Source organism: Pleurodeles waltl, chromosome 3_1 (genome assembly GCF_031143425.1).
Source record: "Pleurodeles waltl isolate 20211129_DDA chromosome 3_1, aPleWal1.hap1.20221129, whole genome shotgun sequence".
Classification (NCBI taxonomy): domain Eukaryota; kingdom Metazoa; phylum Chordata; class Amphibia; order Caudata; family Salamandridae; genus Pleurodeles; species Pleurodeles waltl.
The window spans coordinates 653603193-653623522 of record NC_090440.1 but is presented as its reverse complement, the minus strand read 5'-3'; the positions used below and the strand labels follow the sequence as shown (position 1 = coordinate 653623522).

At 45.5% G+C, this 20330-nt stretch overlaps 1 protein-coding gene across 3 annotated transcripts in view; it reads right to left on the bottom strand.

The window, feature by feature from the left end:
- Positions 1-3954, bottom strand: part of SYT8 (synaptotagmin 8) — a 226787-nt gene extending 222833 nt beyond the window's left edge. For all 3 annotated transcript variants that reach the window (XM_069223164.1, XM_069223163.1, XM_069223162.1), the window contains exon 1: positions 3513-3954. The gene's annotated coding sequence lies outside the window, so the exon portion shown is untranslated. The remainder of the gene's footprint in view (positions 1-3512) is intronic.
- Positions 3955-20330: the final 16376 nt, after the last annotated feature.

The following is a 20330-nucleotide window of genomic DNA, read 5'->3' as shown; positions in this document are numbered from 1 at the left end:
GTTTGTTATACAGTGAGGTATTTTGGGGAATGAACCAGAGACTTGTGCCTTTCATCTAGGCTGCTGTCCAATTTTATATTGATTTGCTTTATATACTGAACTTAGAATATTTTTCAGATTTAGCTCATACGGCATCCATTCTAATTGATTTCTGAGATCCATGCTTATGATTGAAAAATTATAAATCTTGGTTGACTTTAATATACTATTTGCCTTCTGTACTGCACTTTAATATTTTAATAAACCTTCATGGTTTCAAAATTACTTATCTCATTCCCCTTGTGAGTTATGGCTAATTCTTATGATAATTTCCATCTGAAAAGCTGTTTTAAATCTTATCTCTAGTGACACATTTCCTCATCTGTTCTTGAGGACAACATCATACTGTCCCAGCATTAGACACATTATTTCTAACATGACAGACTATCAGAAATACTGCCAACAGTTTGCACCCAACCAACAGGAGACAGAAATGCTAAAACAACGAATGAATGAATGAATGAAGAAACAGATAAGGAATTTTTAAAAGCGCACTGTCACTCATAATTGAGCATCCTGGCACTATGCTATGGAGAACCATGAATGTAACATAGGACTAGATTAATTGATTTAAATAAGGGCATGACAGAGTGCATATGGGACCACGAAAAGCAAGGTCGTAAAAATGTTTTTTAAAATATTTCCTCAGTATCAATGAACCAGAGATGGTTAGGCAGTTGGTTCCAGGCTTTGGTGCCTAGAACCATGAAAGCTTCCACCACAGGTTTTTAGTCAGGAGGGAGGAGGCCTCAACAAATTGCATTTGAAGAGCTATGTGCTCTCTGGGTTTTATAAAGACACAACCTGGCCATAAGATATTTGTTGTCAGTGGACTTGAAGGCTTTGAAGACTAACAGCAAACTTTTAAAATAATTATTTTGTGCATTGGCAACCAATGAAGTGTTTTCAGAGCGGCTGATGCGGAGCGCCTCTTAGGAAGTTGTAGCACTATTCTGGCTGCCGCATGTTGAACTATTTGGAGCCTATGAATTCGTTTGGAGCAGCCAGCATAGACACTGTTAGAATAGTCAAAGATTACAAAATGTCAGATAAAGTAGAACAACCCCAAAGAGTAGACTGTAAGCCTGTAACAACATGTCTTGTGGAGCCTATGGACCCTCAGTCAAGAAAGAGAAACAGAGAGATGGCAAATCCATAGCAGAAGGTGAAAAAACAGAAAGTAAATGCTGACCTCAGCGGGAAGGCATTACCATCTCTGGAGGGAGCAATTAGAGTGTGCCATTGCAAGGTTGGGTTGTTATAAATTTTGCAGGTGTGACTAATGTTATAGAAAGGCAAAAAAGGAACATCCACCAAGTCTTCTTAGCTAGGAAAGAAAGGGTAATCTGTTGCAGGGTAAACACTCTGGAATTGGGGCAAGAAATTCAGATGAAGGTGTAACCCTCACACGACACAACATACCATCCACTGGCTGTCTCCGATGTTGATATGGTGATGCAGGTTTCTACCACATGGCATGGGAAAGCAGCATACTACAACACACGTGGCTGACAATGCTAGAACTTACCTCCGAAACAATAGACCACTCAGTCCGCTGGAGCTATGCCTCTTAGGCCTTATGCTAAGACCCAAAAAAAGTTGTGAAAATGCATAAACTCCGCTCTGGTACCATCTTTGCTATGTTCTGGATGGGAGGTTCTACTATTGGTTACGTGAATCTACTGACATTGGCTAGAGCGGAAGCAGCTGCAATTCCATGTCACAGACTACATACCAGACAACGCCCTATGGCTTTGATATGGGATGTATACATAATGGAAATGTAAGCCCTCCTTAGCTGAGCAGACACACGGCAGACGAATAAATGGGACACACCCAGAAAGAGTGCACAACACTCAGAATGTAAGCAGCAGAACCGGGATTAATGGGAACACAGGATGAACTGAGCTGGGCCTAGACTGAGACGCCCCAGCAAGGGAGGAGGTATACAAAAAGGACAGTCCTTAATGTAGGCACTGAAGAGCAAATCAGGCCAAGGGACAGAAATTGCATAGCACTGGAGCAATGACAACTAAATTCAAAGAGGGACAACGGTGCCTTAATAGTGGGCCCTGAACGGCCCCCCAAACCGGATTAAAATAAGGTACTCGTAGCCACTGTGGACTTCCCCTCCTACCGCAGATTTATATTAAGTGGCAAAATCTTCAAAGGACCGTGTATATCCTGGTAATGAATGACTGCCTGATGGCATGTGAGTGATGGGGAGTGGAGGGCAGGTTATTGTTCAGAGCCACGCAAAAACCGTGGCACATTTTGTCTGATTGCCCACATCATCTATTATCAAAACTCAATAGAGAACTCATATTAAAAGAAACAAATGAAGGGTAAGAGTCGCCAAAAAAATGCTTTCCAGTCGTTATGCTCCATTTCCACCTACATTGGCAAACAGATAAATTGCAAAAAACCCACGTTACTTCACTTCTTCATAAACATTTTTCTGAATTTTACGTTTACAAGATGTCTTTTGCCGTCAATAGCAAGTCACAGAATTGTTCATGAAGTGTATGCTGTACTGCAATTACCAAACATTTCTCCTGTTTCCTCAGATTCTTGTCAAGTGGTCGCACGCTGTAATGTGTCACAACTATGTGGCCAGCAGCCTTGCATGCTCCTTTTCTAGCCCAGTGTTATAATTTTCAGAGTACAAAAAGTAGTTCCAGAAGGCAAGATGCTTGTGGCTTTAAGGTATAGAATTGAAAAAGGTGTCACACATGACTCGGTAGCTGAATTGTAAATGATAATAATATTTATTAAATGGGTGCAGGGTTCGAAAAAGAATGTTAGGCGTACTCTCTCTGCTGGCACAGATGAACAGTGGGATTGCAGAATACCAAGGTGACTTGGGTTTTGATTCTACCTCGTGCTTCTTTCTTCCAACACTCTACACTTCTTATGTCTTAATCTCACTATTGCAGGCTCTCTTTCTTCTCTGATTTCTCTCTTTGTAACTGTTTTCCTCATTTTTTCCTGTTCATTCTTTGCTGCCCCCTCTCTCTCGCTCTGGGTCAAATCGGATGAAAATCCCGTCCCAGCAATGAGTACTGGAACACAGTGACCTAACAAAGGCTGGCTTGGGTGAGGGGGGATTGGTGAGGGGCAATCTCCAGGGCCCCCCGCAGCACAGCACCGTGACCTGAGAGCTCCTGAGTGAGTCTGGAAGGGCTTATCTATACTCTTGGCGGGGGGGGGGCTCAAGTTTCGTTACGCCACTGCTGGAGCACAGCACCTGCAACCACGGCCACAAAGCAAGCAGCAATCACAGTTCTCCGGACAAGCGTAACCATTGTGTCCGTTGTAAGCGTTTTGAGAATTGCAATGAGGAAGAACAGTATTTAAAAAATCAGTAATTCCTGAGAGAACGTGAAGCGATGAGCTCTTTCTATACGGCCACGCAGATACAGAACCAGGAGGCTAGGAAATGTATGTAAGAAAGAGCTCCCCTCTGCACTCACCTGCTGCGACTCTGTCCCTCACGGGGCTGCCTCTATGCCCCCTTCCACAGTGCACGCTCCGCACGTCACCCAGAAACTCCTTCCCGTGACATTCCTGGCGAGGACCCCATTCAGCATTTCCAGGCGGTAAAGATCTACCCGACCCGGCCGGTGCCGTCGACGCTGCTGGGGAACTGGAAAGGCGACTTTCGGCGGACGAAACGGGGCACCTGTGGCGGCCACGCCTCGGGTAGAAACTGCACACCTGCAGACACACAGGCACTCAGAGAGGCAAGGAACTCCCACAGGAATGTGGGCGACGTCTTCAGGTTATGAAAAGCAAACAGGCGATGGCAAACCTGAACCCCGGGCGGTGCGAAGGCAGCAGACCTGAGACGAGAGTACCGAGCCCTGTGGAAGCCAAGGCACGTTAAAATTTGATTGGTGCTGTATGCGTGGTGGGTGCCGCCTGTGCAGTGATGGGATTACCTTACCATGTGTGGGATATGTGGTATATCACGCTACGTAAACGGAATAGGTTAACATGCGCTCATCGGATGCGTTTGTGTAATAAATAATAATAAAGCACGTTGGTTATTACATTAGTTCAGTTGATGCAGGCGCTGTCAGGTCTAATCTAGACTTTTGAGTTCGTAATTGGGAAGTAACGTGATAATTACTTTATCCGCAATTTTAATGCATTTTTGGACTACACCACAAATTGTGTGGTAAACCTGAATTAATGTTATCGGTAAATTTCATTACACTATGTTTAGCAGGGTGCATGAAAGGGGCCTAAGGGGTAATTGAAAGGGAGAGGAGTGCGGGTTGGTAGAGGTACTAACTAAGTGAGAAAAAACACAATATTTTGAAAACTAACAGAATTTTTGGAGACTTTCGAAACAACCTGTGTATGTGTGTGCGCGATTTTGTCTCTCTGTGTGTAAAAACGTCTGGTGAAATTCGACAGACCTCACAATACCCAACCGAAAGCACCTATACCTAAGTATTAACCAGAAGAAAAAAAATATTTGGGTGGGGGGGTAACACTCCAAAACCCCTCCTGAAGCTACGCCCTTGGCGGTCAGGCAGTGCCTAATGGGCTGGTCTGGGATGTCAGTGTGCAGGCTGTTTTTTTTTTGCTGTTTGTGCGCCTACTTTATGCATTGGTGTGCCGGTTTTTCCTGCTGAATTCCCTGACATTGCCACAAACATTGCCTGCAACAAGCACTAATGCATGCAGTCTATACTGATTTGCAAAGCACCTATACAGCATCCCATTACAAGTTCAATCCTGCTCTGATTTGCAAATGTGGACCACTTTTTTAAGCTATGTGACTCACTAAAGGGGACCACTTTTATTTTGGTGCCCGGGCCTATTTTATGCCCCAGTCTGGCCCTGCCACTCAGGCATCAATAATATTTCCTAGATTTATTCAGATAATCTTTTAAATTCAAAACAGGTTGCATACATTTATTTTGTGGCAGCTTTCAACATCCCTAGCAAAGGTCAAAGAATAATTATTCGATGATTATATATAGCATGCTACGAAACTATTAGTAGTGGACCAAGTAGCTGCGCTGAATATTTCCTGTAGAGACACCCTAGCTGTCACTCGTGTCCTGGTAAAGCAGCATTGCAAATTCTCTGGAACCACAGAACCAGCTGAAACATACACCTGATTGATGGCTTGGTTAATCCATCATGCAAAGTTGCAGGCACCATTTTTTCCCTTTATTAGCCACCCTACAAGCTACAAATAAGGCTTTCGAAGACTGAAATTCGTTGTTCCTGGACAAATAAAGCAACAAAGCTCTCATGACAGCAACAACGCTCACATTACATCTTAGGACTTAGGATCCCCTGCAACTGAAATATCACCCACAGCTGGGAGAGCAATCTCCTGTGAATGAAAATGCTTCTGGACCTTAGGCCTAAATTTAGGATCAGGCCTCAGGCCCATTCTGTTTGGTAACAACTTAAAATAAGGGTAGGGTATTGAAAATACACCTAGTTCCCCCAATCTCTTTGTAGATGTTATAGGTAACAAATCAAGGCACTGTTTTTGAGACCCCTGCCATGTCTGCCGTATCCAAAGGCTCTTGTAAATCCTTAAGAATGACAGACAAGTCCCAGGAAGCTGCTGAAGCATGAACTACTGGTCTGTTCAAATAAAAATTCTCTATTAACTTAAAAACCAAAGGGATAATATTGGAAACATTTCCAGAGAGTTCACGGAAAAACCTAAACCACTGCCCATTGGGATGAAAGTGATGACAGGGACAGGCTTAACACAAAGCCATGTCTTAAGAAATCTAAGACCAGGAACTGATCACATAAGTCCTTGCATCCACACCGTTATCTTGGCACCACTTCTCAAAATTCCTCCCTTGTCTTAAATATACTGCCAGCTTTGAAGTCTTCCTGCAAGCCTGGATATCAACTGCTTCCTCCTTCACTTGTTGGACAGGAAGTCTAGTGCATGGATCTGGAGAGGGTGTTTCTCCGTCCTGTGTTGATCTCCTGGCAAGTCACTGGAGAGTTGCCGCAGTTGATTTCTACCTCAGGTTCTATGACAATCATGCATGTCCATTGAGGGTCTCCCTGTTTTACATTGATTGAGAGCCTAGAGCGTGGGTCTGAAGTTGAGGGGGCACGGATAGTGCACCCCTCCTTGACAGAGAGTGGGTTCTGCCCTCTCAACCAGGGCTTTGGTAGTCTGACAATGGGGGCATCATTAATCTATACTCGGGGTACCTGTGCCTCTTAGTAGGGTTTGCCTAACAGCTCTCACCAGGTAAAGTATGTGCAGTTTCCTTACTGAGTTTGTTTTGCCTCTGTCATATCTGGGATGTGTGGGTTCACTGGGTGAGGATGGTGAGCTATTGTGTTTAACCGCTCTGGTGCCCGGGACGAGGTGGTTATGTCCCGGCCGCAGTGCTCAGGCGGCAGGGACCTCGTCATGCATTGCTCATGGGGGGAGCGCTCCCCCCAGGATCCTCCCACCCACACCCCCAGGGCAGGGATGGAAGGGGAATCGCTTCCCCTTCCACTCCAGATACACCTCGCCCCCCCAGTGATGTCTGATGACATCAGTGCGCGATCACGCGCTGACCTCATCAGAGGCTGCCCCATCGCGATTGGAAGAGAAATGAGAGCATTTCTCTTCTGATCGAGGGGTGGGTGCAGGCAGAGAGGCCTTTCTGAGAGGCCTTGATGTCTTTCTGAGCATTTCTGGAGCCTGATCGTGAAGCGATCGGGCTGCAGAAATGCCCACTAGACACCAGGGATTTTTCTTTGGTTTGTGTTTACTTATAAGGGAAGCGACCCCTTGAGCAAGGGTCGCTCCCGAAGGGGGCAATTTATTATTAGGCCTTTTCTGTCCCCATTGGCCTATTTTAATTAGGCCAATCTGCCCCCGGGGAGGCAGAAAGCCTACTAGATGGCTGGGAAAAACAATTGTGTGGTGGTGGCTACCAACCAGTATGGGCATGGTTATGCCCTCACCCCAACTAAAGGGGGCAAGAATCTTTCAGCTCTCCCCCGCACTGTGAAAGATCTTATCCCAATGGCAAGCAAGAGGACATTTGAATATTTTGGGTTTTGGTTTTACATTTGGGCCATGAGAGCTTGTCTAACTCTCAAAATCATCCCACTTGGAATGGTGAGGGCTGCACTTTTTGGACTTTGGGACGCTGCCATGTAGAAAAATCTACGAGACCTAGACACATCTGAAAACTAAACATCTGGGTGAGTTCAGGGTGGTGTGATTCTCATGCACCTTGCACAATTTGCCTACCCGCAATGCCCTGCAAACCTCCAACTTTGCTGGAAATCACACATTTTCCCCATATTTTTGTGATGGAACCTTCCGGAATCTGCAGGAATCCACAACATTCCTACCACCCAGCATTGTGGCATCTACGTCAATAAAAATTCAGCCCCACTTGGCAGCCAAATTTTTTTTTTTTTTTAAATGGCCCTTTTGGACCCACTTTGGTTCCTCCTCAATTTCGACATCTTTTTAGCTCTTCCCTGTCACAGGCACTTGGCCCACCTAAACAAGTGAGGTATCATTTTTATCGGAAGACTGAGGAGAACATTGGGAGGTAGGAAATTTGTGCCAGTGCGGTGATCCCACACAGAAATGTGGGAAAAATGATGATTTTTTAGCTAAGTTTGAGGTTTACTAAGGATTCTGGGTGAGAAAACGCTGGGGAATCCACATAAGTCACACCTTTCTGGACTCCCTTGAGTGTCTAGTTTTCAGAAATGTCTGGGATTGGTAGGTTTCCCTAGATGGCTGCTGAGCCCAGGACCAAAAATGCAGGTGCCCCGCGCAAAAACAGGTACTTTTGTATTTTGTATACACACCCACTCATGTCAGGTACCATTTTTATCGGGAGACCTGGGGGAACACTGGGCAGAAGGAAGTTTGGCGCTTCCCTCAGATTCCAGAACTTTGTAGCACCAAAATGGGCGGAAAAAGTGTTTTTTTGTAAAATTTTGAGGTTTGCTAAGGATTCTGGGTAACAGAACCCAGTGAGAGCACCACAAGTTACCCCATCCCGGGTTCCCCCAGGTGTATAGTTTTCAGAAATGCCCAGGTTTGCTAGGTTTTCCTAGGTGCCGGCTGAGCTAGAGACCAAAATCCACAGCTAGGCACTTTCCAAAAAACACGTCAGCTGTCAATGTAAAAATGTGATGTGAACATGTTGAGTTTTGGGGCGTTTCCTATCGCGGGCTCCATGCCTACCCACACAAGTGAGGTACCATTTTTATCGGTAGACGTGGGGGAATGCTGGGTGGAAGGAAATTTGTGGCCTCTCCGATTCCAGAACTTTCTATTGCCGAAATATGGGGTAAAAGTTTTGTTTTTGCCAAATTGTGAGGTTCGCAAAGGATTATGGGTTACAGAACCTGGTGAGAGCCCCACAAGTCACCCCATTCTGAATTCCCCTAGGTGTCTAGTGTTAAAAAATGTATAGATTTGCTAGGTATCCCTAGGTTCCCGGCTAAGCTAGAATCCAAAATCCACAGTTCGGCACTTTGCAAAAAATAGGCCAGTTTTCTTTGGGAAAATGTGATGTGTTCACGTTGTGTTTTGGGATATTTCCTGTCATGGCCACTAGGCCTACACAAAAAAGTGAGGTACCATTTTCATCAGGAGACTTGGGGCAATGCTGGATGGAAGGAAATTTGTGGCTCCTCTCAGACTCCAGAACTTTCTATCACCAGTATGTGGGGAAAAATTGTTTTTTGCCAAATTTTGAGGTTTGCAAAGGATTCTGGGTTACAGAACCTGGTGAGAGCCCCACAAGTCACCCCCTCCTGGATTCCCCTAGGTGTCTAGTTTTTAAAAATGCACAGGTTTGGTACGTTTCCCTGGGTGCCGGCTGAGCTAGAGGCCAAAATCCACAGCAAAATCTACACATATGACCCCTTGCTGAATTTAGTATTTTGTCTAGTTTTCAGAAATGTTTAGATGTCCAGGTTCCAGCATTTGGTTTCACACCCATCTCTGGTACTGACTGAAAGGAGGCTGAAAGCACAAAAAATAGTAAAAATAGGGTATGTTCCAGTAAAATGCCAAAATTGTGTTGAAAAATGTGGTTTTCTGATTCAAGTCTGCCTGTTCCTGAAGGCTGAAGGCTGGGAAGATGGTGATTTTAGCACCACAAACCCTTTGTTGATGCCATTTTCAGGGGAAAAAACACAAGCTTTCTTCTGCAGCCCCTTTTTCCCATTAAAAAAAAAAAAACTACATTTAAGCTGTATTTTGGCTAATTTCTTAGTCTCCTCCAGGGGAACCCACAAACTCTGGGTACCTCTAGAATCCCTAAGATGTTGGAAAGAAAGGACGCAAATTTCGCGTGTGTAGCTTATCTGAACAAAAAACGAAGCGCAAACTGCCCCAGATACCAAAAAAGGCCTGGCACTTGAGGGGGAAAAGGCCTGACAGCGAAGGGGTTAATGTGAGCCGAGCTAGTATCTGTCCTGCTGGACACTCCATCTCTCCTGTTATTCCCCCTATTGAATGTAGAAGCTGTGTGGTTGGGGGTAATATTGGGGGCGGCACACTCTGGTTGGCTACGTTTAGGCCCCAGCCAGGCAGCATCGCACCACTTCCATCAGGGGATTACACTCAATGTATAACCTGTGCTCCCTCTTCTGCAGCTTGGCACAGACAAGTCAGGCTTATCACAGAGGCAATGTGTGAAGCAGTGGCACAGTACTTTCCCACCAGAACCACGCTGTGTGGCACAAATGAGACTTCACACACAGTGTAGGTGTTTAAAGATTCTATTCAATATACACATTGTCAACAAAGCATGAGTATCATGGAAATATGGGCATAAATCACATTTAACAACAGCATTCACAATGTTCAGCCCAACTGTGAGTAACACCAACAACAGTATGTATAAGTGAGAAAACTATACGTTCCCTCCTCGCTCCCTCATGCGGTGCCAAGTGTTGTCAGCACAAGACCCACCCTGTAGTTTACCAACTTTGATGTAACCATTCAACTCAGGGTGTATCCCTGTTCCTAGCGCTAGCAGCAATATGTAAATACAAGGGTTGTACACTTTCACATAGCACTGCAGCCTAGGCCGCACCAGTAAATCATAATTGCCACCCTCAGGATTTTCCTGGCAGATGAACGTGACCAGCATTCGCCCGCACTCACTCCTGCACATGCACTCTGCACCACAGGGTGGTGCCACAGATATCAGTCGGCTTGTGGATACACACCAACCTGTACACATGTACTTCCTGCTCCCTAATGGAGTGCCCTGATATCAGGCTAGTAGATGCCACTGTGTTTGCAGGCACCCCAGATCACCAAACGTACCTCCACCCACCAACCAGCTTCGGCTGTCCCGCCCAACTTCAAATCATAGAGTGCATCAACCTCCCCCCTGGATACTAGGCTGCTTTCAGTCCTAGCCACTCTACGCAGGATCCCGGGGACAAGATGGGAGAGGGAAAGGAAATACAACAGTCTGGCAACAATTAGCAAGGAGACGGTTGGGCTCCCAGTAGGAGGTTCACTCAGAGGTCTGCAACACATAAGAGGAGAGTTCCTGAGGCCGCCAGTTAGGCAACATGGCGCCCAGCCCTGCCAGGCAGTAAGCATCACCAAATAGTTACCAGTTTCAGCAGCTCTGGACAGAGGTGCACCGTTGGGGCAAATTGACTTGAAATTGACTTGACAATTCTGGTTGCGGACAATGAGTTACTAGGTCTACGTCCCCTTTACAAGGAGGCGCTGCGTCCAGTGCCCAAAGACTTGAGTTGCACCAGACAGTAACACTCCCACATGCTCAATGCTGTACCTCTACAAAAATGAGGCACAATGTCCTGAATCGGCCTGACCATACAATCACTCCAAAGACAATTTTCAAAGTGGTACCTCCTCAGGAGGAGGCACTAGTCTGGTGCATGATGACTTGCACCACACCAGACACTCCTGGACACTCCCACAAAGAACGTAAATTCTACACCCTTCTGGAGTGAGGCACAACATCTAGCACTCAGTGACTTGAGTTGGTCTAGAATCTTTGGTCACACAAGTAAGTTTGATTCCTTACCTCCCTAGACTGATGCACAACGTCTGGTGCACAATGACTTTAGTCGCACCAGACTTCCCGGTCACACACTTCCATGCAAGTTCAGCCATACCATACGCAGTAGTGCATAGCACAACTCGAGTTGCACCCCCACCTCCAAGGATCGCAACCTATAAAATGGGACTTAGCACGCAATGCACATGCAGCCAAGGAGCATAAGTGAGAATGCGGCTCACTTAACAGCGTGCCACGTGGGGTCCCCAATGGGTGATCCCACTTACACTACAAGACGCCTCGGCATGCAGTGGTCCCCACGATGAAGGGCCACTCACCTGAAGTGCAGGCAGTACTTGCAGGCTCCACACCAGGTAACTGTAGTGTCCAGACAAAATATTTTGTCCACGCTCACAATGCTGCTGCCTGGTGAAGTCCAGCATCCGGGGTAGGTGCAGAAAAGGGCACCGCTCTCCAGATGGTACTGGCACATGATGTAAATCCTTTGCAGGAGGTCTTTGATGTTCCCCTGACCTCCGCAGCGAACAGGGGGCAGCCAGCCTGCCCTCAGAGAGCACACCTCAGGTTACGACACAACAGCAGGGAGTCAGCTAAGGCCAGCCACAATACATGAAGGGTGCGCGTATCCTCTCCTCGAACCGTTATCTTCTTGTGCACAACAGATTCCTCTGGCAGTGTGCACCACGTGGTCCAGCAGCATCGGTCCTGCGTCGCCATAAATGCAACTCTCCTTTGCTGATGGATAGTACCCATAGTTATACTGAAGTGTGCCTTTGAAGTTAGGGGTGATTCAAAGGGTTCTCCTTTAAACCAAAGATGTCTCCCCTAAATTTCCTCCCCATCTGCCATGAGGATGTTGAATGTAGATCCTTATCTTTAGTGGGGTCATGCGCTGGCTCCAAGAGGCCAAATGTCAGAAACCTCTCCCTCCAATCGATCTATCCAAGGTCTGAATGACAAGGGTCTGTCATTCTAGATACCCACGTTTTATAGCTTTCTTCTGGGGAATGCACAGATGTGCTCTTTCCCCGCATCCAGTAGAATGGAGTCGAATTTATAAGAAACACAAAGCATTTTAGAATCTAGAAATGCCCAGATTTCCTAGAAGTGACACCTCTAGTGCATTACTAATAAAACCACCTTTACTATTAGAGGGGGTTTGTCACTCTGAGTTCAGTGATACCAAACATCATGAGGCTGCTACTCTGCAATTCACTACTGCTGCCAGACCTAACAGTACTCTTGTCTCCCATGTTACCTTATGGGCAGAACAGCTCTCATGGGCAGTACGAACATGCATGGGTGTTCCGCACTCCCTGGGCACATGTGTGCTGGCGCACATAGGAGCCTGCAGAGGCAGGCTAAACACTTTGGCTACAGCCATCAAATGGGGGCAGTGCACCTATGCTGGCTTGTGCTACCAGGCTGAGCTACTACTTTAGATACTCCAGTGCACATGTGCACACCATGGCAGGTGATGCCAGAAGCCATATCTACGTAGCAAATGATCGTGCCAGTATGGCCACATGAGTTAGGACCCCTTCCAGGTGGATGGAAGGATTGCACCAGCACCTTCACACTGTATTTACAGAGGGAAAGTGCCCGGAGCTGGTGGTCCCCTTGCAAGAACTAGCAAAACCTTCTAGAGAAAAGCAAAAAACTACTGGCGAGTGTCAGGTCTAACAGATAGGTAATGGATCTTATCTGGATTTAGCTCAGACTCCCTCTGCTGGGATGACCCCTCCTTTTCTGCTGGGATTATGGCCAGGGCCTTCTGGACTGGAGTCAATTATATCTCCTTTCTGGGGCACAGGCTGGATAGGTACCAAGTGACTAGGAAGGAGGGCAGCAGGCTCTCCTCCTGCACTGCTCACACAGTGAATATCCAAGAAATGTGCCCCAGGTGCACTCAGGATTGAAAAGTAGCAGACCCCCGATTGGATTGGGCTGTCATCAGAGAATGATAAGCCTGACCTCATTGGCCAGTTGTTTATTCAAGGTTGTTCTTCTTTTCTGGCCAGGCACCCTACCAGGTTCATAGAGGAAACTAAGTTCAAGTAATGGCATCCAGGGGAGTTGGATTGCCATTCTCATTTCCAGACACGGCAACAGGGATTGGACTTCAGACAGTGTCTCTGACGGATTACCTGTTGTAGGGAACTGGGCTTTTTGTTGTTGTACCCACCCATTTTGCCTGGTATTCAATGCTACTTTGACTGAAGTGCATTGGGTCTCTGCCAACCAGGTCCCTAGTGCCAGTGATCTTTCTCCCTAAACTGTACAATTTTTCCCCCAATTGGCAAATCCTTTAAAACCCTCTGTAAGTCCCTAGTAAATGGTACCTCTGGTACCTAGGGCCTGAGGTACTAAAGAGGGTCCCTAAGGGCTGCAGCACGAACTGTGCCACAGCAAGAGACTCCTCACCAAGCACATAGCAGGCTGCGTGTTCTGGTGCAGGCCAAAATGAAAACACAACATGTCACACATACCTGTGTGAAATGTCTTCTAACACTGCATGCAATATTTGTACGTCACACCTACAGCAAGCCTTTCAGCTGTAAGGCAGGGTGCGTTATATTACACGTGAGGGCATATCTGCATGAGCTGATTTGCCCGTGCTATGTCTTTGTCAATTCGCAGACATAGGAAATGGCCGGGGAAGCTTCACTGAAGATAGGGATGTTAGGTATCAAACATCTTGTATTGATAAGACAACACTGATTCCAGTGATGGATTTATCAATACATGTACCCAGAAGGGACTTTAGATGTGCCCCCTGAAATCCTACCAGCCCCTGGTGTGCTCACTGACTGGTTTCTACCAGCCTGCCACCCGAGACACGGTTCTAGCCCCCTAGAGTGAGGGCCTTCTGCTCTCAGGAGGCCCAGAACAAAATCCTGTCTAGGATGAGGCTGTAACACCCCCTCCCACAGGATGACCTGCTAATTAGCCTTCCCAAGGCAGCAAGCCTCAGAGGGCTGCTGGATTTGAAATACGAATCTGTCTCCCCTCACAGGAGAGGAAGCCACTCCCCCTGTCCACAGCACATTTGGCACTTGGATAGGCAGGAAAATTAGCTAGCGTGGTATGCGTGCCACCTCCAGACTAGTACCACCCTATGGTGGTCTACTGCAAGGTGGACATGATCTTTCAGAAATTGCTATCTTTTTGATGGCATACTTAGGAATTCTGGGACAGGGTTATGCCCACTTCTCACAGAAAGTGGTCATATAGGGGACGTAGTGACCCCAAGGGTCAGTAGCTCATTGGCTACTACCTCACACACCCCTAACGCTCCTAAATTCAGTATTCGGTGAGCCCCTTGCACCAGAGAGGCAGATCCTGATGACTTAAGAAGGCGAAGGACACAGAAGAGCCGCAAAAGCAGAAGAGGAGAAAAGGAGCAGCTGACCCCGTACCAGCCCGCCGACCTGTCTGCATCCTTCATTGAAATCTGCACCAGAGTCGACACGGCCTGCAGCTGTGAATCCAGAAACCCGGGAAGACTTCCTGTGAACAGAAAACCTGCTCTACAGTAAACTAAAAAAGATGGTACTCTGAAGTCTTTGGAACCACCAAAACCCAACACATGAAGTCAACACTCCACTCACCGTTTCTGAACCAAGCCAACAAGGTTCCGCAACCCTCCAGAGTCTGAGTCCATTGTGGTGTCACTCCTTCTGGACTCCCTGATGATGCCTGCAGCCTCTGCACGCAGCCTTCCTCTACCGACCGCGACTGCTCTGGTAAAGAAAACCTGACACTTAAGGACACCTCAGCACTCGTCACCCCTGAGCCATGGAGAACAGGACCAAAGGGTGTTTTGCACCCTGCACCCAGCCACCCCCTTGCTGATGAGGGTGTACTGCTGGTGGTGTCTTGAACCTTGCCCACTACTCACCTTATCTCCTGGAGATTGGTCTAGCAAATCACTGCCCTCCCATAGGATAACATTGCAGAAATCAGAATTCAAGGACAATATTAATGATGTTAGAATTTTCTTTAATAAACCACCACTTATATCAACAGACCATTCCACAATCTTTCCAATTCCCTTCCCAGTCTTCCTAAACCATCTAACTGCTTCTCACTCACCAGTCTCTCCCAAGGTTTTAGCTTCACTCAGTTACATTCCTGTTTTCAGGCACAAACGCACAAGACTGCTGGACCTTAATTACATTCTATCCTTATTAGCTAACAATATATCCGAAGCTTGTCTATTATGTATTACTATCACATGAGTAACAATCATTTCCTCATTAATTTTAGTTAATGCACCTGCACAATTAGGGTTTAGCGTCCCACCAAAGTAGACAGTTTTCTAATCTTCACATCATTCAACACCACACCAATAGGAGACATTGACACATCAAACACATCCATAAGCACTTGACCAAATCCATGGTTCTCTCTCTTAAAACTCACTTCACTCATTCCATTCAACTCAATAGTATGATATATTTTGGGGAACACTAATGTTAGATAAAAAGGACCTACCCAATTACTTAGAATACAAAAAAGTAATTATAACACATGCACCATATATGTGATAAATACCTCTTCATATAGGATCACCAAGAACATAAAATCTGTGTCAACTATATAATTATACCTACACTAACTAATTCCAGTCATAACTGAAGCATTTGGTCTGTCATGTTTCTCTTGCATGATATGCACAAGTCCTTTCTTCTGTGAAAAACTAAATCTAAGATGCACCTGTGAATTTCTAAAATTAGCCCCAGCTTCCCAGGGCTTAATTTGTAAATAAAAACGTGCCGGTGCCCAATGCCCTCCTCTTAAAGATGGGCTGCTGGACTGTACTACGAAACAACGACTGCAAAAACAACTACTGCCTTAACAACGAGGTCGGTTCACCGACCTCGTTGCTACTACTAATGATTTTACCACGAATGCCTTAACAACGATATTTCGTTGTAAAGGCATTCCTGATAAAATCATTAGCAATAGGCACCATTCACCCTACATCACTCACACCACCCCCCCAACCCCACCCCAATACCTAAAACCCCCTGACCCCCCCACCCACTCCCCAAAACCAAAAACGCCCCACCCCCCCAAACCCACCCCAAAACCTAAAACCCCCTGACCCCCCACCCACTCCCCAAAACCAAAAACGCCCCACCCCCGAACCCCACCCCAAAACCTAAAACCCCCTGACCCCCCACCCACTCCCCAAAACCAAAAACGCCCCACCCCCCCAACCCCACCCCAAAACCTAAAACCCCCTGACCCCCCACCCCCTCCCCAAAACCTTAACCCACACTTACCTTCGCCAAGTCCCTTCTTTGTACCTTAACCATGCATGTTCGTTGTTCAGAACATACGTAGTTAAGGCACAAAAAAACGAAGTCGTGGTTAAAAAAAGTGTTGTTGCGCTTTCGTTAACCACGACCTTCGGAAGAAAAAAGTCGTAAAAAAGGATGTTTCCCGGGCTGCTGCAATTAAATGTGTGAACACGGAATACTGAGGCAGCGTAATCCTGAACCCATCTTGGGCTTCTTTAATCCATTTACAGTCACTCTCTGCCCCTTCAGCTCACTCTTGCAGCTTTCGGCTTTCTCCCATTGTGACGCTTTTTTCGTTTTTTCCTTCCTCCGTCTTTCCCTTATGTGCCTTTTGCTTGCATTAAATGCTTGAGGCAGAAAAAATGTGCCAGACCTCAAAAATAAGTGCTGGTGTCCTGCACCGGAAACAACAAGCACAAATTAAACACTGCAGCTTCCTCTTTTAAATGTATCTCTATTGCTTCAGCAGCATTTGTACCAATGCTCACTCTCTTCTCATTATACTCTCTAATAAAGTTATGCTCTATATCAGTTAATTTACACACATTCTTCTCATCTCTTCTATTAGTTTTAGAACCACAGAACATAAAGGGTTTATTGTGTAAAACGGAAGTGGAATCGGGAATAAAGGATAGGTAACTCATTCCCCCCCAGGCCGCCAGCTTGGGCATGGAGGCCAGACTGCTGCAGCTGGCTTGGCGGTAAGGCACCTCCAAATCTGCAGACAGGAAGAGTGGCTAGAGTCCCTTCACAATCAGAGAGTTACATGGACTTCCTAGCTCTTCTTTTAAAATGCCTTTTTTTATCATGTCAGTGACAGGTGAAATTCGGTTCTTTGCTTCACGAGTAAGCCTGTATTGAGGAGTAACAGGATACACTGCATTTGGTTTTACATTGATCTGCATTGGCCCTACACTTTTAATCAACCCATTTTCCTTTCCTGTAAAATCCCAAACATCCTAACTCGCAATGTGTCTTAAACCTGGTGGTAGGTCCTCTAAGAGAACACATTTGCGTGTTGTGATTTTATTTTGAAATGTAAATGTTCATCTTGTGTTTGAATGCCAACATCATTCGGTATTCAAAAGATTACACAGTTCAGTCTACACAAGGGATCACGATTCAACAAATTAACTGAATTTGTCTCACTAATTATAAATTGATGATTATTTATAGTTCAACCGTTTTTTACTGGGATATGAGCTGACAACTTAGTAGTTAACAGTTTATTTCAAATGCCTAACTTGGATTTCTTTTCCTGAGAGGGGTAGGTTGGGACCCTTCACCGAAATAGCTATGGAGCTTGTAGGACTTGTATTGATTTAAAATGATACTGGATGGCCATTTACTTCTGCCTCCACAAAAGTGCCACTGTGGTCTACATCTAGTCCTCCTCCCCTTTCAGACACCATCATTGTCCATGACTCAGTCCTGTAAAAATTCCAGATGTAGCTACAAACTGTGGAAAGTTGTAATTAATCACTGAAAGTTTTTGCTGTAATCTAAAATGTGTATTAAAAAATCCCTGCCAGTTGTTTCATACAGGCTATTGTTTAATGGGGCAGAAGGCATGTTCTTACGTAACTGCATGTTCTTCATCATCCTGTTCTGCGCCATCTAATTCATATTCTGCTGCATTTGGGGAAAAACTTTGCAACACAATTTGAAATATATTTGGATTAAATCTACATCACAGTTTCTAGTGACCAATTTCCCCACAGATGTGACACAGATTATATCTCATTTGTTCATTGTTAATACCATTTCTCACATCAGCATTATTAAATCCTCCACTTCTACCACAAGGAACATCATTACCAACTTGGACAAATTGCACACCATTGCATTGTGCATTAACACCTTGTATATCAACACCAGCTCCAAACTAAGGCTCTCATTATGAATTTGGCGGGCGTCCTCCTCAAACTGCTGAGAGACCACCTGTACGGTCCAAACCCTGCCGGCGCTATTTGGAGTTTACCGCAGGGCCGGCGGGCAGAAACAGTTGTTCCCCCCACCAGCCCTGTGGGGAACAGGGCCTTAACATTGCAGCCGGCTCGTAAGAGAGCCGGCGGGAATGTGGCGGTGCGGCAGGTGCAGCAGCAGCTGTCACGCATTCCATTGCCCGTAATTCGGGCAGTGGAATGTGTGATGGGGCTGTGCATGGGAACCCCTGCACTGCCCATGCCAAATGCATGGGCAGTGCAGGGGCCCCCAAGGGCCCCAGACACCCCCATTCCACCAGCCTTTCCATGGCAGTGGAACTGCCATGAAAAGCCTGGCGGTATGGGGACCCTTAAAGCCCTGGCGGATTACAACCGTCGGGACTGCCAGGATGCTGACTGGTGGCAACCTGGCAGTGTCAGTGGTCCGACTGTGGTGACTCTGCCATGGTCATAATTTGCCAGTCCAACCGCCACCGTGAGTCTGGCAGTCTCAAGACTGCCAGACTCATAATGAGGGCCTATGTACCTGAAAACCACCTTGACCATTGTTGTGAAAAAATTAAGTTTGAGCCACCATCAACTTCTCATTCTTCATTTTTATTTTAGCATCACAACAGTCACTACAATATTTTGCATAGACAAGGATTTCGTCTAATGAGTTTACTTTCCAACAGATCACACTTTGATGGTTATGAGCACTAATATCTGGACACAAATGCAGACACAAATTCTGAAATGTATTCTTTTGCAGAATGATAAACTCTACTGTACTGTCAATAAATCTTCATCAACCTCTCATAATATGAATGTACTGGCTCATTTGGATTTTGTATTGCTCATGATTTTTGACCTATTGACTTGTTCATGGGGAAGACTTGTTTTCAAGTGCTTCATAACCCGATTATATTTCTGTATAACGCTTGTGGAAGGCTAATTGAGTGAGGCTTTCCTCTGTGGTTCTTCTTCTGGCCACTGTACACTCAGCCCACGAATTTCGAGGCACAACAATTGAAAATAAAGCATCCAAATCTGCCCTAAGTACCTTTGAAATAGATGGAATTCTTTCTACCTCTGTATACCATTTATTGGCCTCCTCGGGCCTTTGGGAAATTCTTTATGAATGTAAAAAGATCACTCCTTGACTAAGGTATATGCTCATATGCTCCTCTCTGCAATTCTCTCAAGAGGTCATCCTGCTTTTTTCAATGCCTCAGGTTTATAAGGAGCTTCTTTCCATTCTTCTTTGTACCTTGTCACTTCCCAATCTTTGTTCTTGTCCAATAACCCTCTAAGAATTTCTCACAAGCTTTTAAGTTTCTGTTTTTCTATTCACTTTCTGTCATTTTCATTCTGAAGGTTTCATACAGTCTCTTTTTGTTCAAATCCACATTTAATGAATGCTCACTTTCTGCTTTTGCACCCAAAAATGGAAATTCATATTTATTATATGTTGAAATTTTGTCGCTGTAAATTTCCATTTCTGCCATCATTTCTAAATCCCCATTAAGTTCGAAAGTATTAATCACCACCACTTGCATGTCACTTTGCAAGTGGTGTTGTGAAGACGAGCTAGCCTCCTCCTTGTCTCTCTCAAGATCAGTTCTTCTGCTCCTACCTCTTCCACCTGCATTGACACATGAGTTTAATTTTACAGAGGTGGTATCACTTCAGTCAACAATCTGTCCATAAACTCATTTTCTCCCTCACAACCACTTTCATTTTCTTCCATTTCATTCTTTTTCTCATTTTTGTTTTTATTGTTGTCACTATTTGTTTTTTTCTTGTTTGACTTGTCAGTAATTGCGGGCAAAACACCCACAATTTCCAACACTTCATGGAGACATGCCTTCTTCCGTAAATGGAAACTTACATCCAGTATATTATTGACAACTCTACCAATTTGTCCTTTAAACATTGTATTGTGTGTTTTCTCATTTGTCATGTAGTTCCAGTCATTCAAGGCTTCAAACTGCAATTTTAGGCTGCAGCTTCAT